Genomic DNA, 19,883 nt, shown 5'->3' on the forward strand with positions numbered 1-19,883 from the left:
TCCCTCACTAGCTTTAAGCGCCATCTGTCAGAACAGCTCACAGATCACTGCCTGTACATAGCCCATTTGTAAACAGCCCATATTTATTTATCTTGCTCCTTTGCACCCCAGTATCTCTACTTGCACATTCATCTTCTGCACATCTACCATTCCAGTGTTTAATTGCTATATTGTAATTACTTTGCCACCATGGCCTATTTATTGCCTTAACTCCCTTATCTTACCTCATTTGCACTCACTGTATATAGACTTTTTGTTTTCTTTTATTCTACTGTATTATTGACTATGTTTTGTTTATTCCATGTGTAACTCTGTGTTGTTGTATGTGTTGAATTGCTATGCTTTGCAAATGAGTTGCAAATGAGAACTTGTTCTCAACCAGCCTACCTGGTTAAATAAAGGTGAAATAAAAATAAATAAAATAAAAACAATTATATGGGAATGAGACGGTTGTCTTCTTTAAGTTAAGATTTCCTGGGCTAACAATGTAAGAAATAATACATAAAAAAACAAAATACTGCATAGTTTCCTAATGACTCGAAGCGAGGTGACCATCTCTGTCGGCATCATCTTGTACTATCTTGTACATTTCAAAGTGTTGAAGGTTAAGTTTAGGCATTAACTCCACATTTTAAAGGTTATGGTTAAGGTTTGGGATAGGCTTAAAATAAAAATCTCAAATACAACTTTCTATCGCTGGATTCAAACATGCAACCTTTAGCACCAGATGCTTGACCTTGACTGGACTAGCAGTTGTGGTTTTGTGAGACGAGGAGTGAGTGAGTGAGTGAGTGAGTGAGTGAGTGAGTGAGTGAGTGAGTGAGTGAGTGAGTGAGTGAGAGAGAGAGAGAAAAAAGGAGGGCTCGAGGGACGAAAGGAGGGAGGGTGGCCAGAGGTCAAATAAGGAGATCGACTGAGATGCAGGGTTTAGCCTAGCTTACACGACCCATGTGACCACACAGCGAGGAAGAGCTATGACTCACTGGTCTGGACAGGAGGTCGTTTGTTAATGCAATATTCGCTCAGAAACTGAGCGGTCATATTGATTAGTTCTCTAAAAAAGAAGAAATCCTGGGGGGTTGAGACCTCTTGTTTTTTGGATTTAAATATCCAATAGTTGTAATGTAAGGGGGTGACACTCAGGGGGTGTGTTTGGCTGTGGCTGTGGGTGTTTGAGTGGGAAAGACACAGAGGAAAACCAACCAGTAAAAGCACTGCCCCTTTCATTATCAATGCATCGTGCCGACAACATTAAAACGGCATTTCCAGACTCTGAAGCCAGGAGGACTTTGAGTTAGGTGTCAGCCAAAATAGGGAGTTTCTGGGAGAGGAAAATTTTGAGACAAGAGACAGAAATAGAGAGAGGGAACAGAGAAAGGTAAAGAGACTGACTCATGTGATTGTTGGCCTTACCAGGACAGTCCCAGACTGGGGGACTCAATGTCTCAGTGAACTGCAGAGCTTTAGCTAGGATCACTTACTGTATTTGTATTGGAAGCCTGAAAGAACAATATCTTCTCTATTCTCTCCCTCCTCTCCTACAAATGGAATTTCGGAGTCGGGTTGGTGGCTCAGGAAGATCCAATCCTTCCATTGTTATCTTGGAGAATGACAGTGATGTGGTTGCCCTTGGAAACAGGGGCGGGATATAGCACACCTGGACAGGTGCCATGGCGTTCATTCCACAGAGACACTGTGGCCCAAATGGCACCCTATTCCCTATATAGTGCACTTAGTTTGACCAGAGCTCTATGGGCCATGGTCAAAATTCATGGACTGTACAGGGAATAGGGTGCCATTTGGGATGCACACCTAGTTACATCACAGCAACCCTCAGTATCAAACACAGATCTTGTATCAACAATCGCTGTCTGCTAATCGCTGTCTGCAACTTAATCCCGGTAAGTGGACAGCCATAGTGTTCATGCTATATCAACCTGAAACACTTTCAACTGAAGAAAGAGTTAAGGTTGACAATGGGTGGGACAGTGAGAGAGAGTGTGAGAGAGAGAGAAAAAGAGAGAGGGAGCCAGAGAGGAAGCCAGAGAGAGAAATGGGCAGGCAGAGAGAGAGAGCATGATAGAGGCAGAGAGTGAAAAGGAGAGAGCAAGTGAGCGAGGCAGAAAGAGAAAAAAAGAGAGAGCAAGAGAAGGAATGAGTGAGAGAGACACATGGACAGACTGTATGCATTTAGCCATGACATAACCACGTCTGGCTTTCGGTTTGTCTGGGCATGCCTTTACCCCTTATGTGTGGCCTGACCTGGGTATAGACACAGGTCTCTGCCACAGCCCATTGGGTATTAGTTGTAAACCAACCCGGCATGTGTACACACATGGGTGTTAAGTAACGGTGACTGGGGAATGGATGGAAAGTGTAACTTTGTGTGTGTGTGTGTGTGTGTGTGTGTGTGTGTGTGTGTGTGTGTGTGTGTGTGTGTGTGTGTGTGTGTGTGTGTGTGTGTGTGTGTGTGTGTGTGTGTGTGTGTGTGTGTGTGTGTGTGTGTGTATGTACCCCTCAGACCCCATGCTCCACCTGGCTCTAGTGACTGACGCACATCCATTTGTCTCATTAAGTGTTGGCTGGAGTGAATCGCTCATTGTGACGTCATCACATAGAGACGTGGGATTGTGCCGAAACAACAACAATACAGCAGTTTTTGTTTCCTCAGATTGAACCCCGTTTTAGAATCATGTCTTCAGCCACAGGGTGTGCCCTTTCACATAAATCCTACACTGAGTGCCAATACTGTGGAAACTAGGCTAATTTAGTTCCAGGTATTGCGATTACTACTTTGGCTGTGTGTTGACAAATTGATAGCCTCAGTGACGTATATGGGGTGTGGTTTCAAGCAGAGATGTCTTTTCAATAGACAATGGATACAAACAACTATTCAACTGGCCCAAAATAGTAAAAAAAAGTCACAACTTATAATGTCAGGTAATGCTGATTGAAAAATGGACAAAACAAATCTGTCGTTTCTTGTCCAGAGGCCATAGTACACACACACACACACACACACACACACACACACACACACACACACACACACACACACACACACACACACACACACACACACACACACACACACACACACACACACACACACACACACACACACACACACACACACACACACACACACACACACACACACACACACACACACACACACACACACACGCACACACGCACGCACGCACACGCACGCACGCACGCACACGCACTCTCTCTCTCTCTCTCTTGTCACATGTGCATGTGATTAGTGTTTTTTTCTCAGCCTCCTACCAGTGCAGGACCCAAATCAAGACTTAAAACCAGTTCCAAACCCAGAACCAAATCTTTTCCAGTTCTGTGATCCCAGAACTTTGGCTTGCCTACTGAAGTATCAGAAGAACTTTGGCTTGTCTACTGAAGTATCAGAATAACTTTGGGTTGCCTACTGAAGTATCAGAATAACATGTATGTAATGGGTGTCACCATAATTCCTTCAGGCTTTTACAGTATAGAAGTGACACCTAAACTGGGAAAACAATCTAAGGGGTGAATCCTAACTTAAACTTCAGTCTGATTTTCACTTAGCCATGTATTGATGTCAATGGGAGACTAAGTATAAATTAGTCTTAAAATCACCAATAAGCTTGAGTTTCAAGGCCAGGATAGTTTGAGTGCTTGTGTGTGTGCGTACATGTGTGTTTCAGGTTTCATGCTTTTTATTAGTTGTATGTACAGGATACACATGGTATACACCGTCCAATGATGTGTGTGCGAGCATGTGTGTATTTGTGTATGAATGTGTGTGCTTCTTGTAACAGTATGTGTGCATATTGAATGCTTGTCCTATCGTTGTTATCAATAGTCAGTAACATTGACATCAGCTGTGGCCTGTGGCACAATAATGGGCTTGGGCGGAAAATCAGGGCTGATTTTCACTTAGTCATGCATTGATGTCAATGGGAGAAATGCTACTTGAATGGGAGTTCGCCCATTGACAACAATCACTGTAGAGTAGAGTAAGAGAAATGTCATTTTTTTCCATTATTGTATTCCATGCATGTATGTACTGAAGGTCAGGCTAATCAGAAATATAATGCGGGCTAGAGCTGTTACTTTTGTGTTCTGTAGAACAGAGAAAAACTTTTCCCGTAAGGGAACTCCTTGTTAGGATATGTGTAATAAAATGCCGTTGTACTCTATGGTAGAGGATAGTAATAATAATAAAATGTATGTCTTCAGGCCTGGACACTTTTGGATGCTCTTCTAATTAATTACTGTCGCTACATAACACACACACACACACACACACACACACACACACACACACACACACACACACACACACACACACACACACACACACACACACACACACACACACACACACACACACACACACACACACACACACACACACACACACACACACACACACACACACACACACACACACACACACACACACACACACACACACACACACACACACTGCTCTTCACTGTGTGCAGAAGAGAGAGCAATCATTATGATCTGACCTATGACCTGATATGGCCTGTTTTAACTCACCCAATAGACAACTCTTTCTGGGAAAGTCACCAATAAGTTCAAGTTTCAAGGCTGGGATGGTATGATTTCAAAATTGTTATGTGCGCATCCCTTGTGTAGTCCTACAGTCGGTGTGTTTGTGCATGCATGCCTATGCTTGAGTGCTTGCTTGTGTGCTTGTGTGTGTTTTTGTGCGTGCGTGCATATGTGCTTGCGTGTGTGTGTCTTTTGTGCATGTGTTTATTTATGTGTCCTTGTTGTTATGGTATGTGAGCATATTGAATGCGTTTCCTATCATTGTTATCAATAGTCAGTAACATTGACATCAGCTGTGGCCTGTGGCACAATAATGGGGTTGGGCGGAAAATCAGGGCTTGTAGTATCACAGTCTGGGTGTGTTTTCATCCGACTTGCTGTTATTTGGAAGCTATTCAATTACACCAAATCTGTCTCAAATGAAATGCTTAAATTGCTGTATCCTTTACAAATGTGGGCCTTGACAGCAGTTCACTTCCTCCATTGACTTGAGGAATGATGGTTGTTTTCATTGTAGCTATGTCAAGGGCTGCTTAACCTTCCGTGATAGATTGACTCTGGTTGAATATAGTTGGCATTATAAACCGGTACCTGACTTTTCAGTTACACGGTAGTGTAGGGCTTGAGCACATGGTAGTGATTACCTATAAGGCTGGGTTTGGGGTGGGGGGGGTGTCCCCCCCATGTGAACAAGATAGGCTGTGAATTGTACATTTAAATTAGCGAACCCCCGAGGGCAGATGGATCTGCCCCGAGAGAGGCACCACTCAAAGTGGGAGTCCAGAATGGGGATGTGGGGGTGTTTTTAAGTTGATGTTTTAACTCTCCCAGAGTGTAAGTGGTAAATAAATGGCTAGTAGCTATGCTCCTGTGGTTGGTGACTGAGAAATGATTGAGCCAGACCCCCAGCTATAGCCTAACTCACCCCCCATGAAGTTTAAACAGTAGAGTTATTTGTTTTGTACAGACTGTATAAAATAAATAATACAAATAATGAGCTACAGTCTAATTTGTATGCTCCATTTAAAAAAAAATATATGCTTCAGTTTTTTGTCCCCAAACCCACCACTGGTGTCTGTGGCCGAAAAGCTCTATTTTCATGTCAACTGACCAAATCAAATCAAATCGTATTGGTCACATACACATGGTTAGCAGATGTTAATGCGAGTGTAGCGATAATGCTTGTGCTTCTAGTTCCGACAGTGCGGTAATATCTAATAAGTAATCTAACAATTCCGCAACAACTACCTAACACACACAAATGTAAAGGGATAAATAAGGATATGTACGTATAAAGATATGGATAAGCAATGCCCAAACTGCATAGGCAAGATGCAATAGATGGTATGAAATAAGGTACATACTGTACATATGGGATGAGTAATGTAAGATATGTAAACATTATTAAAGTGGCATTATTAAAGTGACTAGTGATCCATTTATTAAAGTGGCCAATGATTTAGAGTCCTAATGTAGGCAGCATCCTCTCTGTGTCAGAGATGGTTGTTTAACAGTCTGATGGCCTTGAGATAAAAATCTGTTTTTCAGTCTCTTGGTCCCAGCTTTGATGCATCTGTACTGACCTCGCCTTCTGGTTGGTAGTGGGGTGAACAGGCAGTGGCTCGGGTGGTTGTTGTCCTTGATAATATTTTTGGCCTTCTAGTGACATCAGGTGCTGTAGGTGTCCTGGAGTGCAAGTAGTTTGCCTCCTGTGATGCGTTGTAAAGACAGCCCCACCCTCTGGAGAGACTTGTGGTTGTGGGCGGTGCATTTGCCATACCAGGTGGTGATACAGCCCGACAGGATGCTCTCAATTGTGCATCTGTAAAAGTTTGTGAGGGTTTTAGGTGCCAAGACAAATTTCTCCAGCCTCTTTGAGGTTTAAGAGGCACTGTTGTGCCTGCTTCACCACACTGTCTGACATTGAGTGAGAGGTTGTTTTCTTGACACCTCACCTCCTCCCTGTAGGCTGTCTCGTCGTTGTTGGTAATCAAGCCCACTAATGTTGTGTCGTCTGTAAACTTGATGATTGAGTTGGAGGTGTGCATGGCCACGCAGTCATGGGTGAACAGGGAGTACGGGACCCTTGTGAGGCCCCAGTGTTGAGGATTAGTGAAGTAGAGATGTTGTTTCCTACCTTCACCACCTGGAGACAGCCCAATTGCACAGGGCTTCAAGCTCAATTTTTACATTTACATTTAAGTCATTTAGCAGACGCTCTTATCCAGAGCGACTTACAAATTGATGAGCTTGGAGGGTACTATGGTGTTCAATGCGGAGCTGTAGTCAATGAACAGCATTCTTACATATGCATTCCTCTTGTCCAGATGGGATAGGGCAGTGTGCAGTGTGATGGCGACTCCATCGTCTGTGGACCTATTGGGGTGGTATGCAAATTGAAGTGTGTTTAGGGTGGCAGGTAAAGTGGAGGTAATATGATCCTTGACTAGTCTCTCAAAGCACTTCATGATGACAGGAGTTAGTGCTATGGGGTGATAGTCATTTAGTTGAGTTACCTTTTGCCTATCTTTGCAATGGGGACCATCTTGAAGCATGTGGGGACAGCAGACTGGGATAGGTATAGATTGAATATGTCCGTAAACACACCAGCCAGCTGGTCTGCGCATTGTCTGAGGATGCGGCTAGGGATGCCATCTGAGCAGGCAGCCTTGCGAAGGTTAACACGTTTAAATGTCTTACTCACATCATCCATGGAGAAGGAGAGGGGGTACTCGCAGTACTTGGTAGTGGGCCACGCCAGTGGCACTGTATTATCCTCAAAGCAGGCAAAGAAAGTGTTTAGTTTGTCTGGAAGCAAGACGTCAGTATTTGTGATGTGGCTGGTTTTCTTTTTGTAGTCATTAATTGCCTGTAGACCCTGCCGCATACGTCTCGTGTCTGAGCTGTTGATTTGTGACTCCTCTTTGTCTCTTTACCAATATTTCACTTGTTTGATTGCCTTGCGTAGGGAATAACTGTTTATATTCAGCCACATTCCCAGTCATCTTTCAATGGTTAAATGTGGTAGTTCGCACTTTCAGTTTTGTGCAAATGCTGCCATCTATCCACAGTCTCTGGTTAGGGTAGATTTTAATAGTCACATGGGTATAACATCTCCAATGCACTTCTTTATAAACTCACTCACAGAATCAGCACATAAATCGATGTTATTCTCTGAGGCTGCCCAGGACATTTTCCAGGCCGCGTGATCAAAACAATCTTGAGGCGTAGATTCCGATTGGTCAGACCAGGTGTTGAATAGTTCTTGTCATGGGATCATCCTCTTTGAGTTTCTGCCTATAGGATGGTAGGAGCAAAATGGAGTCTTGGTCGGATTTGCCGAAGGGAGGGCCTTGTATGCATCGCGGAAGTTAGAGTAGCAGTGATCCAGTGTATTGCCCGCACAAGTGCTACAATTAATATGCTGATAGAATTTAGGTAGCCTTGTTCTCAAATTTGCTTTGTTAAAATCCCCAGCTACAATAAATGCAGCCTCAGGATATATGGTTTCCAGTTTGCTTAGAGTCCATTGGAGTTCCTTGAGGGCCATCGTGGTATCGGCATGAGGGTGGATATACATGGCTGTGACAATAACCGACGAGAATTCTCTTGGGAGATAATATAGTCGGTATTTGATTGTAAGGAATTAAGGAATTATAGGTCAAGTGAATAAAAGGACTTGAGTTCCTGTATGTTGGTACAATTACACCACGAGTCGTTAACCTCTTGCTCCTACCCGACACGCAGGCGTCCCATCTAGACATCTGGAAATGCAAATGCGCTACGCAAAATGCTAATAGCACTCGTTAAAACTCAAACGTTCATTAAAATACACATGCAGGGTACTGAATTAAAGCTACACTCGTTGTGAATCCACGCAACAAGTCAGATTTTTAAAATGCTTTTCGGCGAAAGCATGAGAAGCTATTATCTTATAGCATGTAACACCCCAAAAGACCCGCAGGGGATGTAAATAAAATAATTAGCATAGTCGGCGCTACACAAAACGCACAAATAAAATATAAAACATTCATTACCTTTGACCATCTTCTTTGTTGGCACTCCTAGATGTCCCATAAACATCCCTATTGGGTCCTTTTTTCCGATTAAATCGGTCCATATATAGCCTAGATATAGATCTATGAAGACTGTGATCAAGGAAAACATAGCGTTTTATAACGTAACGTCATTTTTTTTAATTAAAAAAGTCGACGATAAACTTTCACAAAACACTACGAAATACTTTGTAATGCAACTTTAGGTATTAGTAAACGTTAATAAGCGATCAAATTGATCACGAGGCGATGTATATTCTATAGCCGTACGTCTGGAAATAATGTCCGGGTAAATCTCAACCAAAATATCCCGTCGGAGACCGGAAGAAAGGCGCTACCTTGTGTCCGTTTGACCAAGAAACAATTCGTAGGCAAATGACAAGACTGTTGACATCGTGTGGAAGCTGTAGGTATTGCAACCTCGGCCCCATTTAATGTGGTTCACATTCAACAATGGCGCATGGATATATTTTCGCATTTTCAGTGATCAGATTTTCCTGCGCTTTTCGATGAAACGCACGTTCTGTTATAGTCACAGCCGTGATTTAACCAGTTTTATAAACGTCTGAGTGTTTTCTATCTACACATACTAATCATATGCATATACTATATTCCTGGCATGTGTAGCAGGGCGCTGAAATGTTGCGCGATTTATAACAGAATGTTCGAAAAAGTAGGGGGTAGGAGTAACAGGTTAATCATGAAGCATACACCCACACCCTTCTTCTTTCCAGAGAGATATTTATTTCTGTCGATGCAACGCATGAAGAATCCCGGTGGTTGTGCCGACTCTGACAACATATCCCGAGAGAGCCATGTCTCTCTGGAAAGCAACTCCTGACATAGTTTTGTCTACCTTGTTGTCTAGAGACTGGACATTGGCGAGTAATATACTCGGAAGCGGTGGGTGGTGTGCACGCCTTTGAAGTCTGACCAGGAGCAACGTTGTTTTTAGTCGACCTCTGGGATTAGATCCAATGTCCTGGGTGGTGGTGCAAACAAAGGATCTGCGTCGGGAAAGTCGTATTCCTGGTCGTAATGTTGGTAAGTTGATGTCACTCTGATATCATTTAAGATTTTCTGGGCTAATAATGTAAGAAATACAGAAAAAACAAAATACTGCATAGTTTCTTAAGTACAAGAAGCGAGGCAACCATTTCTCTCGGCTCCATCTTGCCCGTAGCACCGCCTGTAGTTTGCTAAATAGCATTGGCACTTAGATTGGAATCGGTGCTATGATCAGATGACATGAAAATAAAGCTCATCGGCTATGCACACCGGTGGTGGGTTTGGCGTCAAAAACGGAAGCATATGCAGAAAGTACCTCATACCTGCTCTAAAATATGGTAGTGGATCTTTGATGGGGCTAATTTGCTTCCACTGGTCCTGGTGCCCTTTTTTAAGATCAACGGCATCTTGAACTTTACCAAGTACCGGGACATTTTATCCAGAAACACAAAATCGAAATATTTCTATCTTAGTCTCTGGACTTGAGTGAACCCCATTGAAAACCTGTGGATTTGAATTGAAAAGGGCAGTCCATAAGCTCAGTGTGTTCTAAAATCTCATTGAACATTTTAGAAAAAGGCTCAGTGTCATTATCCTCACAATGGGAGAGTGTTGGAGTATTGAAAACAGGTGTGGCAATAATTTTCGCCCCTACTTTTTTTTGTAATTGTTTTATGTCTTCTCTAAGCAATTTTATTAGTATAAAATAATATAATTTTCAATTTTTTGGAGCATATGATATAGCTCAGTATTTTGTATTATTTATTTTATTCCGAATTTTTTGCTCATCTATATCAAGGGTGACAATAATTTCGGACCTGACTGTACATCACTACGGAGTAGCTAGGCCAGTGGGGCCCAGTGGTCCAGACTGAGACCCAGAGAGGGGAGACAGATGAAGCCCATCTGGGCCACATCAGGCCTGGGTAAACAGAGCCAGATTGTACACGGAGCTATGGAGCCAGTGCTTGGCTTCCACCAGCCATCACAAACAGGCTCAAGGTACAAAATAATACACACGTTATCATTAACTCTGACCGTGTGCAAAAATGCAAATCCCATCTCCAAATCCTAACCCCTCGCACACTTTGTGTCGTGCCATTTGGTTGGGGAGGTTCCAACGGTGACGGGAGGCGGCGCCGAGGAGAGAGATGAAAGGAAAGGCAACGTTCTAAGGTGGTGTTAAGAGCTGTTTTGATCACTTAAAACTTGTTTTGATCATCTCTAGCGTTGAGTTAATCCTTGTCTTCTTCCTCTTGACCTCCAATGCTATCCAATAGATCATGCCTTTTCCTCTCCCCCAGAGCACCGGCTCTCTCAAGCTAAAATAAAAATAGTTTTTGACTCCAAAACACCGTCTTTGAAGGAGACAAATTGATTTCAGTGGTTTGGCTGGTTGCGACTGTAGTTTATTTTAAAGAAATTCTATATTTTTTAAGCCTTGGCTGACACAGGCTGGATTGAGTTTGAAAAAGGCAGTATGTAACGATACCAGTCTGCGAACACTTATTGGGCTTTCTTGGATACACAGAATTCAGAGTGTATACACAGTTTAGAATGTGTGTGAGACATTTTGACAATCAGAAAGAGAGTAGTTGTGGTGGGTAGAGAAGTACTGACAATATGCTCTTAAGTGACCTTGTAGCACCCAGTGTATGTTTGTGTGTGTGCCGTGTGTGTTAGAGTTGATTTAGTGATACCTGGAAAAGGGGGTTGGATTCTCTCCGATGGGTGTGTCCACCTGGGGCTTGCTGCATGTCTGAGTTCCATGTCGGCTAGCTCATGGTTATATAAGGGAGGATGCTGAAACCACTGTGAGTTTGAGGTGAAAAAACAAGTTTCCACAAGCACGTTTTTTTTGGATCCTACCCTTCACAAAAACAACATGCTCGTTCCTCCAGCACTCCATCTTTCAGCGGCCAATCACTCCTACCTATTCCAGCTTATTCTTCACAGCCCAGATCAGCCCCGCTCCAGCCGCGTTCTGTGTTCCAGTATTGATCACTATGTTTCACTGTTCAGGACCCAAAGCAACACTGTTCAGTTGGAAGTTCAGGCCCAGTTCTTTTCTGTTCTCCCCATACCGCATGTCCACATTATTCCACTGGCAGACGTCGCCTTGTGCACTTCATTACTTTTGCATTTTATTGACCCAAGATGTGTTTCTGTCTCTCAAGCAGATCAGAGGAGAGATTGACTGCCCTAGTGCTCTCGCTCACATATTTGATTATTTTGTTCTGTGTGGTGATTGGCCTTTTTCAACTGGTGGGGGAAACCCCATAAAGAAGTCGACTGCTCCACTGTCCTGTTTGGGTTAAGATTTATAGTAATAATCTCTTAGCGGGTTGGTCACGGCAGGGACAGTTGCAGGGAGAAATGCTGCAGGCCTCTTTCACAAACAAGCACATTTGTCGTGGTCTCTCTATGGAACTCGGTCCCTCCACAGGGTTCTACACTAACTTTTTCAACTACTTTTTCAGTTGGTGGCACCAGCACATGATTTGGTCACACCAATTTTTAAAATAAAATAATTAATAATTAATAATGACCTGACGTGTGTAACATAATGTGCCTGCATTCTATACAGAAGCAGGCTAACATTGACTATCCATCTTTTAAATTAGCATGCCCCTTACATCGATTTGGATAGATTTACTGTAACAGCTAAATGTGATTGTTGTGTTTGGCTAGAGGTGTTTCTGTAGTGCACTTGGGATGGAGTTTTCAAAACAAATGGCCACTGGATAGATGCAAATAATCATGATTCTGCAAAGTGATAATAGGCTAGTAACCAGGCCTGGAATTTCGTGATTTTAGGGGCGAGGTCATTTGGCCTTCAAGAGGTGCCCAAACTGGTAGGGAACCAAAGCCATTAACCAAAATAGATAATTAAATTGATTAGAAACACTAGGTATTCTGTTAAAAAAATATAAGTGAATGTAAACATACATACATAATTAGCCTACATATCAAATTGTAGGAGATGGACACACTGATGCTGACATAAGGGAGGTGCCAGAAAATGTAGTCAAACACTTTTAATTACATAAGCCTATATGTAGGCCAAACACAAGTCATGTTTGACAAAAGTAATTTATGATAATTAACATTAACGTCATTAACATTAAAATCTTGATTCTGTTGACAAACTATGGAAAAACTCAATGCACGGTTCATTTAGATCAAATGGTCACAAGAGTGGAGAGAAGGGTCAGTGCCTGTTGCACACCGCAAACATCAACCACCTTGCAATCTGAGCGGAGGCAGTCAGCATCAACCACCTTGCAATCTGAGCGGAGGCAGTCAGCATCAACCACCTTGCAATCTGGGCGGAGGCAGTCAGCATCAACCACCTTGCAATCTGAGCGGAGGCAGTCAGCATCAACCACCTTGCAATCTGAGCGGAGGCAGTCAGCATCAACCACCTTGCAATCTGAGCGGAGGCAGTCAGCATCAACCACCTTGCAATCTGGGCGGAGGCAGTCAGCATCAACCACCTTGCAATCTGAGCGGAGGCAGTCAGCATCAACCACCTTGCAATCTGAGCGGAGGCAGTCAGCATCAACCACCTTGCAATCTGGGCGGAGGCAGTCAGCATCAACCACCTTGCAATCTGAGCGGAGGCAGTCAGCATCAACCACCTTGCAATCTGGGCCGAGGCAGTCAGCATCAACCACCTTGCAATCTGAACAGAGGCAGTGAGCATCAACCACCTTGCAATCTGGGCGGAGGCAGTCAGCATCAACCACCTTGCAATCTGGGTGGAGGCAGTCAGCATCAACCACCTTGCAATCTGGGCGGAGGCAGTCAGCATCAACCACCTTGCAATCTGAGCGGAGGCAGTCAGCATCAACCACCTTGCAATCTGGGCGGAGGCAGTCAGCATTTTAAAACTATTTAAACATAAACGGAATTGTTTCATCCAAATAATTCATAATTGATTGGATTTATATAGCATTTTTCTACTAACTGAGGTACTCAAAGCGCATTACATAGTAGGGGGAAACTCACCTCATCCACCCCCCCCCCAAAAAAAAGAACTGTATGTCATTTTTTGAGGCCTGTCTACCTTGTTTCAAAGTAGCCTATAGCCAAAATCCGATCATATGTCGAGGGAATTATTTTATAAACACTTCCTCATATGCCATTGAAATCAGCATTTCTCTCATGTTCTATTGGGTTTCAACTTTAATTATTTTGTCCAGTAGCCAAAGGCACAATAGTATTCACAACCCATGCTAGTTGTTGCATGTTTAGATTTCAGACATTTGTCATGGATATTTTCAAATCTGTTACATGAAAGCACTCTTATGTGCTGTGCGCTTTAGAGAACAGTGTTCTCCCGAGCATTTTAGAACATTTGTGCATACTGCCGTGTGTGCATTGCTGCTCTTATAACATGAAGAAAAAATTGCTTATCAGAAAGCTAAAAGTTCTTATTCTGCATCAGTCTAATTGCTTTTAAAGTTTTTTTGATGTACAGTGGATGTATGAATTTGGGATCTATCGTCCCATAACTGTCCCAGAGTCTGTTTGGATTTTTTTTTTCCCCGCACAGAACAAAAAGCTGACCAATGGAATAGGTCAACTTTTCTACAATGGGGGATAGTAGATTAACATAGGGTAGTGATTTTGCTGTTCGTAAAGTGAATGTGGACAGTTCTTCTAACATCTTCAAAGTGTGCTGTTGCATCCCCGATGTGTCTGTCTGAATAGCTACATGGACTATCTGAGTTAACCTTGTATCCTTATTGACTCACAGGGCCCTACACACTCACAGGGCCCTACACACACATTATCATCTGCTCACTCACACGTAATATGCACATACATTTTACTGACTCTATACACACACACACACACCCACTCACATACAAGCTGCTGATACTCTGCTTATCTTCTATATGGTTGCCTAGTGTCACGTTCTGACCTTTATTTCCTCTGTTTTGTCATTATTTAGTATGGTCAGGGCGTGAGTTGGGTGGGCAGTCTATGTTTGTTTTTCTATGTTTTTGGGTATTTCTGTTTCGGCCTAGTATGGTTCTCAATCAGAGGCAGGTGTCATTAGTTGTCTCTGATTGCGAATCATACTTAGGTAGCCTGGGTTTCACTGTGTGTTTGTGGATGATTGTTCCTGTCTCTGTCTTTGCACCAGATAGGACTGTTTAGGTTTTCCATGTTTATTGTTGTGTAGTGTTCATGTGTATATTTACGTATTAAAAGAACCATGGACACTTACCACTTACCACGCCGCATGGTCCTCTGATCCTTTTCGCCTTCTGCGGAAGAAGAGGAGGAAATCCCTTACACCTAGTCACCTTACCCCTATACATATCTACCTCCATCATTCTAGTATCCCTGCACATTGTAAATATGGTATTGGATCTGACCCTGTATATAGTATGCTTACTTACTTACTTATCGAGTTCTTCATATTTTTTCTTATTTCTCATGTGTTTTATTTTCTAGAATCACATTGTTATTGATTGAATTGTTGGGTTTTGAGTTTTCAAAAAAGGCTTTCAATGTGCTTGTGCATGTGACATTAAAACTTGAAACTTCACGTGTAGGAGGTGGTGGGCCATGGCAAGCTATCTGCTTTAGTTTTTGAGATCTCTGTTGAGGGATCTCTGTCAATCTCTGTTGAGGGAGGAGATGGTTTTTACATATTGTGTACATTTACTTATTCTGAATTCATTTACATTTGTTGACAATGTCAATTCTTGCTAATTATTTCTAAATACTTACTTTTATGTTCATTAGCTGGACAGGCAAACGCTACCAAGTACTAAACTGTAAACCAATCAAAACTTGTCTACTCTCCATGGTACTATCCCTGTTAATCATGTCTTCCAATCACGTCATCCGTTTCTAAGGTAGTAGACAGCTGGTGAGATCTCCGTCTGACAAACTGCTATCAAGTAGTCTCTTCTATTTATTTGTAATCTAACTATTTACTTATAGAAACATGATACCATCAATGCAAGCTGTAAAAGGACTCACACAGCACCTTAGTAATGTAGCTAGCTTGCTAGTTAGCTATCTAGTTACAACACGTAGATATGTTGCTAGCTAGCAGGAGCAGCTACCTGTATCACTAACGTAATCTCACGTAAACTCGTACATCGCCTTGGTCCGTACAATTGCCCTTATTTTAGTGCCCCCAAAACATAATACTTCCAGATCAACTGTATTTCTCCCCTTTCCAACAGAATCAATTATATGACCTAAACACTGCCCGTTTCTGCATAATTAAAGCAGGCAATGAGCCCCTTCGGGTCTATTAAAAATGGCGGATGGGGAAGCGAAACTAATGCATGAGAAAGGAGAGATATTGTTTGGGAAAATTGCTTTTTTTCACTCGATCTGTCCAACTTATCACCTTATCACCTCTAAAATGTAAATAAAACACTATAAAGAGTTTATATAATGTGTCATTACATACCTATTTAAAGGTTTGTGTCGAATTTGAATCTGGTTTTTCGGGCGGTGCTAAAGTGATCTTAGAAGTAAACAGCGGCTTTGAGAAGGATGATCTCATGCAATTGCAACAGTATAACTTTAGTCCGTCCCCTCGCCCCTTCCCGGGCTCGAACCAGGGACCCTCTGCACACATCAACAACTGACACCCACGAAGCATCGTTACCCATCGCTCCACAAAAGCCGCGGCCCTTGCAGAGTAAGGGGAACCACTACTTCAAGGTCTCAAAGCGAGTGACGTCACCGATTGAAATGCTATTAGCACGCACCACCGCTAACTAGCTAGCCATTTCACATCGGTTACACAATGATGACGCAAAAAATGACTAGGTATCCCCTCTTACCCCGGTCACTGTCCATTTCTTGTTTTTAAAGGATGAGAGAAGTACTACACCTGGTGGAGAGAGATTGTAAGACAGAAATAGTTGCTTTATGCGTGCTGTACGTTACGACATGACACGTCCCGTTGTAATGGAGTGTGCGTTTTTTCAACTTTTCTCCAATACTATAGAGCCATTACCATGTCGATCAACGCTTGAATAGAAACCTAGTTCACACCCCCGATTTTGAAGTCAACACAGTCGCTACAGTCCCATTAGTTTTCTTGATTGCAGAGCCCCTTGACTGTCAGGATGTTCATTTCGTAGCTCACAAACAAAATTACTTTGCTGTGATGATTTATTGTATACATTTTTGTCTGTCACTTTTGACTCACATGATCTATTCAGCGCTCCTGTGTCCTGCTCCCAGAGATCAACCAAGTCCTATTCATCAAGCATGAGCTGGTTCACTTGTCTATGAGGAGAACCATTCTACTGCAGTTTGAACTATTTAGACATTGGGACCACATATGCATTTGCCTGTTGTCTTTTCTGTGTCTTACACAGTCTAATGCATTTTAAAGTTGAAGAACACCGACTACAGATACACATGCTTGTTTGAGTATCTCAAAGACTACATTCAGTGTAGAATCAGTTTAACAGGTGACATATTATTTTACTACTGTAACATGCAGTGGGGAGCATTCTATTGTACCCGCCAGGAGCCCAGGCTTTGCCATCGATGGTAGAGTGCTTGTCTCTGAACCACACAAGCTGTAGATTGCATTCTGCTAAGGTACTTGTCTCTCTCTACATCGGTCAGCTACATTGGTGACCAGGGTGGAATCCTTTCAATACACTTAAGGGGTATGGGCACACAAATGCTCCCAAAGGGGAATACTGAAGTATGTATTGATGACAGTTCTACAGTCTCCATTAGAGGACCAGGCTTTTTGCATAGATGGTAAAGCTATTATTTCTAGACTGTAACATGGTAAGATTTGCCCTCCACGCCCCTTGATATACACTAAATATACAAACATTTGTGGACATCCCTTCAAATAGGTGGATTCGGCTATTTCAGCCACAACCGTCGCTGACAGGAGTATAACATCGAGCACACAGCCATGCAATCTCCATAGACAAACATTGGCAGTAGAATGGACTTACTGAAGAGCTCAGTGACTTTCAATGTGGCACCGTCATAGGCTGCCATCTTTCCAACAAGTCAGTTCGTCAGAGCTTCCCCGGTCAACTGTAAATGCTGTTATTGTGAAGTGGAAACGTGTAGGAGCGACAATGGGTGCGTCCTGGTCTCAGAGCATTTCATATTATTCTGTATGTAAATCCGAGACAATCCATTTAGTATGGTATTTATTCATTTGAGTATGTCTATCATCCATTTTCTTATGACGTGTTACAGATTTGCAAACTGTACAATATGTTTTTGCCTTAACGCTGCAATATGTAACTTTTTGGGCGACTCAACCAAATTCACATAGAAATATTGAGTTATAGATCTGTCATTCTCATTGAAAGCAAGTCTAAGAAGCATTAGATATGTTCTATGTGCACTATTCCCATGCGTTCCGTTCTTACGTTTTGTTTTTGTACACCAGCTTCCAACAGCTGAACATAGAATATTTTGGTTATGAAAAATATATTTCACAGCGGTTTAGATGGTACAATGATTCTCTACACAATGACTGCTTGTTTCTTCCTACCTCAGTCCAGATCAGAGTGGACACGTCAGTAGCATGGAGAAGTACTTGTTGCGTTGATTAGCTCTGACACATCCTCTATTCTGCCCTATCTCAGACCTTAAGCAGGGAAGAATGCCTCTTTGCTTCCATTGAGAACCGTATTTCCAGACATTGGCTGCAACTTCTCCAAAACCCAACACAGGTTTTCTTATTAAGCCCAGGAATTCGGAAATGGGTGCTGACAATTTAGATCAGGAGTACATGAAAGGTGAAGAGGGTGGGAGTGTGTCTCAGCGTTGTGTCTGCGGCGTGTCTGTCCATGTGTGTTTAATTTCCTTACCTCTGAACACGGCCGAGTCAGAGTGTTTTCATCCTCTACTGTAGACGGCATAGACTTTATTAGATCCGCTCTTGTATAAAATGAAGGCTGGAGTACGTCATTGTTTGAAATGGAGTCAGACTATTTCGGCTAGCTTAGCATTATTGTTTGAGGGCATGTTATAGTTCACCTCAGCCCAATGGTTGGGAGGGGGAAGGGGGGGGGGGTATACACACCAGCAGCTCTGTTGGATGTGGCGAGGATGACGATTGTCTTCTGATCAGACCAGATGCACTATGCAGCTTGGTTCTGGATGGTAGGCAGTGCGTAGGGTCACCACAGGGTTAGGATCTCTACTCAACCCTATCCAGGTAACAGATACTGTATGTGGTCATAATGACAGAGTAATAAAAACTAGGCCTACAACCTTGACCACAGGTGCCACTGAAGAAAGACATACAGGCTAAACATGTTCCCCCAACAAATGAGAGTTGACTACCCTCTTTATCGTTGTGCAGTGTCGTTGTTGCCAATAAAGTTATGAATTGGCAGCCTGTAGAATGCAATACTTGGAGGAGAGGAAAATACAGTTCTTAACTTCTGTTTAGATACTTTTTCATATACTGTCCTAATGTTACAAATTACTTGTGACATTGCTGTTATTCATTTCAACAGAGCAGGTAAAGTAGTTGTGCATTAATGTGACAACTAGTGGAACTCCAGCCCGGTCAATTCAACTCATAACACGTCTTGTGTTATCTCTAGCCATGCGTAACTGAGTAACTAACCATATTCCAGCATGATCTAGGCTCCAAATGACTGTAAACTACCCCCAGCCCACTCCGTGGCAAAGGAATCATTTACTTGAACAAGACTAGGGTATCTCAGACCCTAGCCCCCTGGTGGGGATGTGGAGAGAGAGGGATCTGTATCTGGTTACCTGGTCCCTGACGTATTCGCCACGCACACCCTTAACAATGGCTGATTCATCCGTCAGTCCGTCTGTCTGTGACATAATTCAAGGAAGGAGGCAGAGAAAGTAATGAAAAAAAACCTTCCACTGGGAGAGAGTGCACCATGAGAAGGAGATACACACACAGGCATGTGAGGAAACAAACAGGCAGACACACACAGGATAGCTGTTTTTGGCCAGTCTAGCCCAGCATAAACCCGTAATTGACTCCCAGCAGCAACTTGCACAATATGTACTGTAGTTCTGGTTGCCATTATATATCAATGTATTGTCCGTTTTCTCACCTGTTTTAAGGTAAAGGTTATGAACTTGGAGCATTGGAATCTTACAGCATGATCTGTGTACATCCATTTTGTACTGTGGGAAGGAGATTGTTTGTGTGCATTATACAGGTAGAGTTCTGCGAGAGTAGCTAACTGTTTAGATACCCCGGATCCAATTTTT

The sequence above is a fragment of the Oncorhynchus gorbuscha genome, linkage group LG02, assembly GCF_021184085.1.
Source record: "Oncorhynchus gorbuscha isolate QuinsamMale2020 ecotype Even-year linkage group LG02, OgorEven_v1.0, whole genome shotgun sequence".
NCBI lineage: Eukaryota > Metazoa > Chordata > Actinopteri > Salmoniformes > Salmonidae > Oncorhynchus > Oncorhynchus gorbuscha.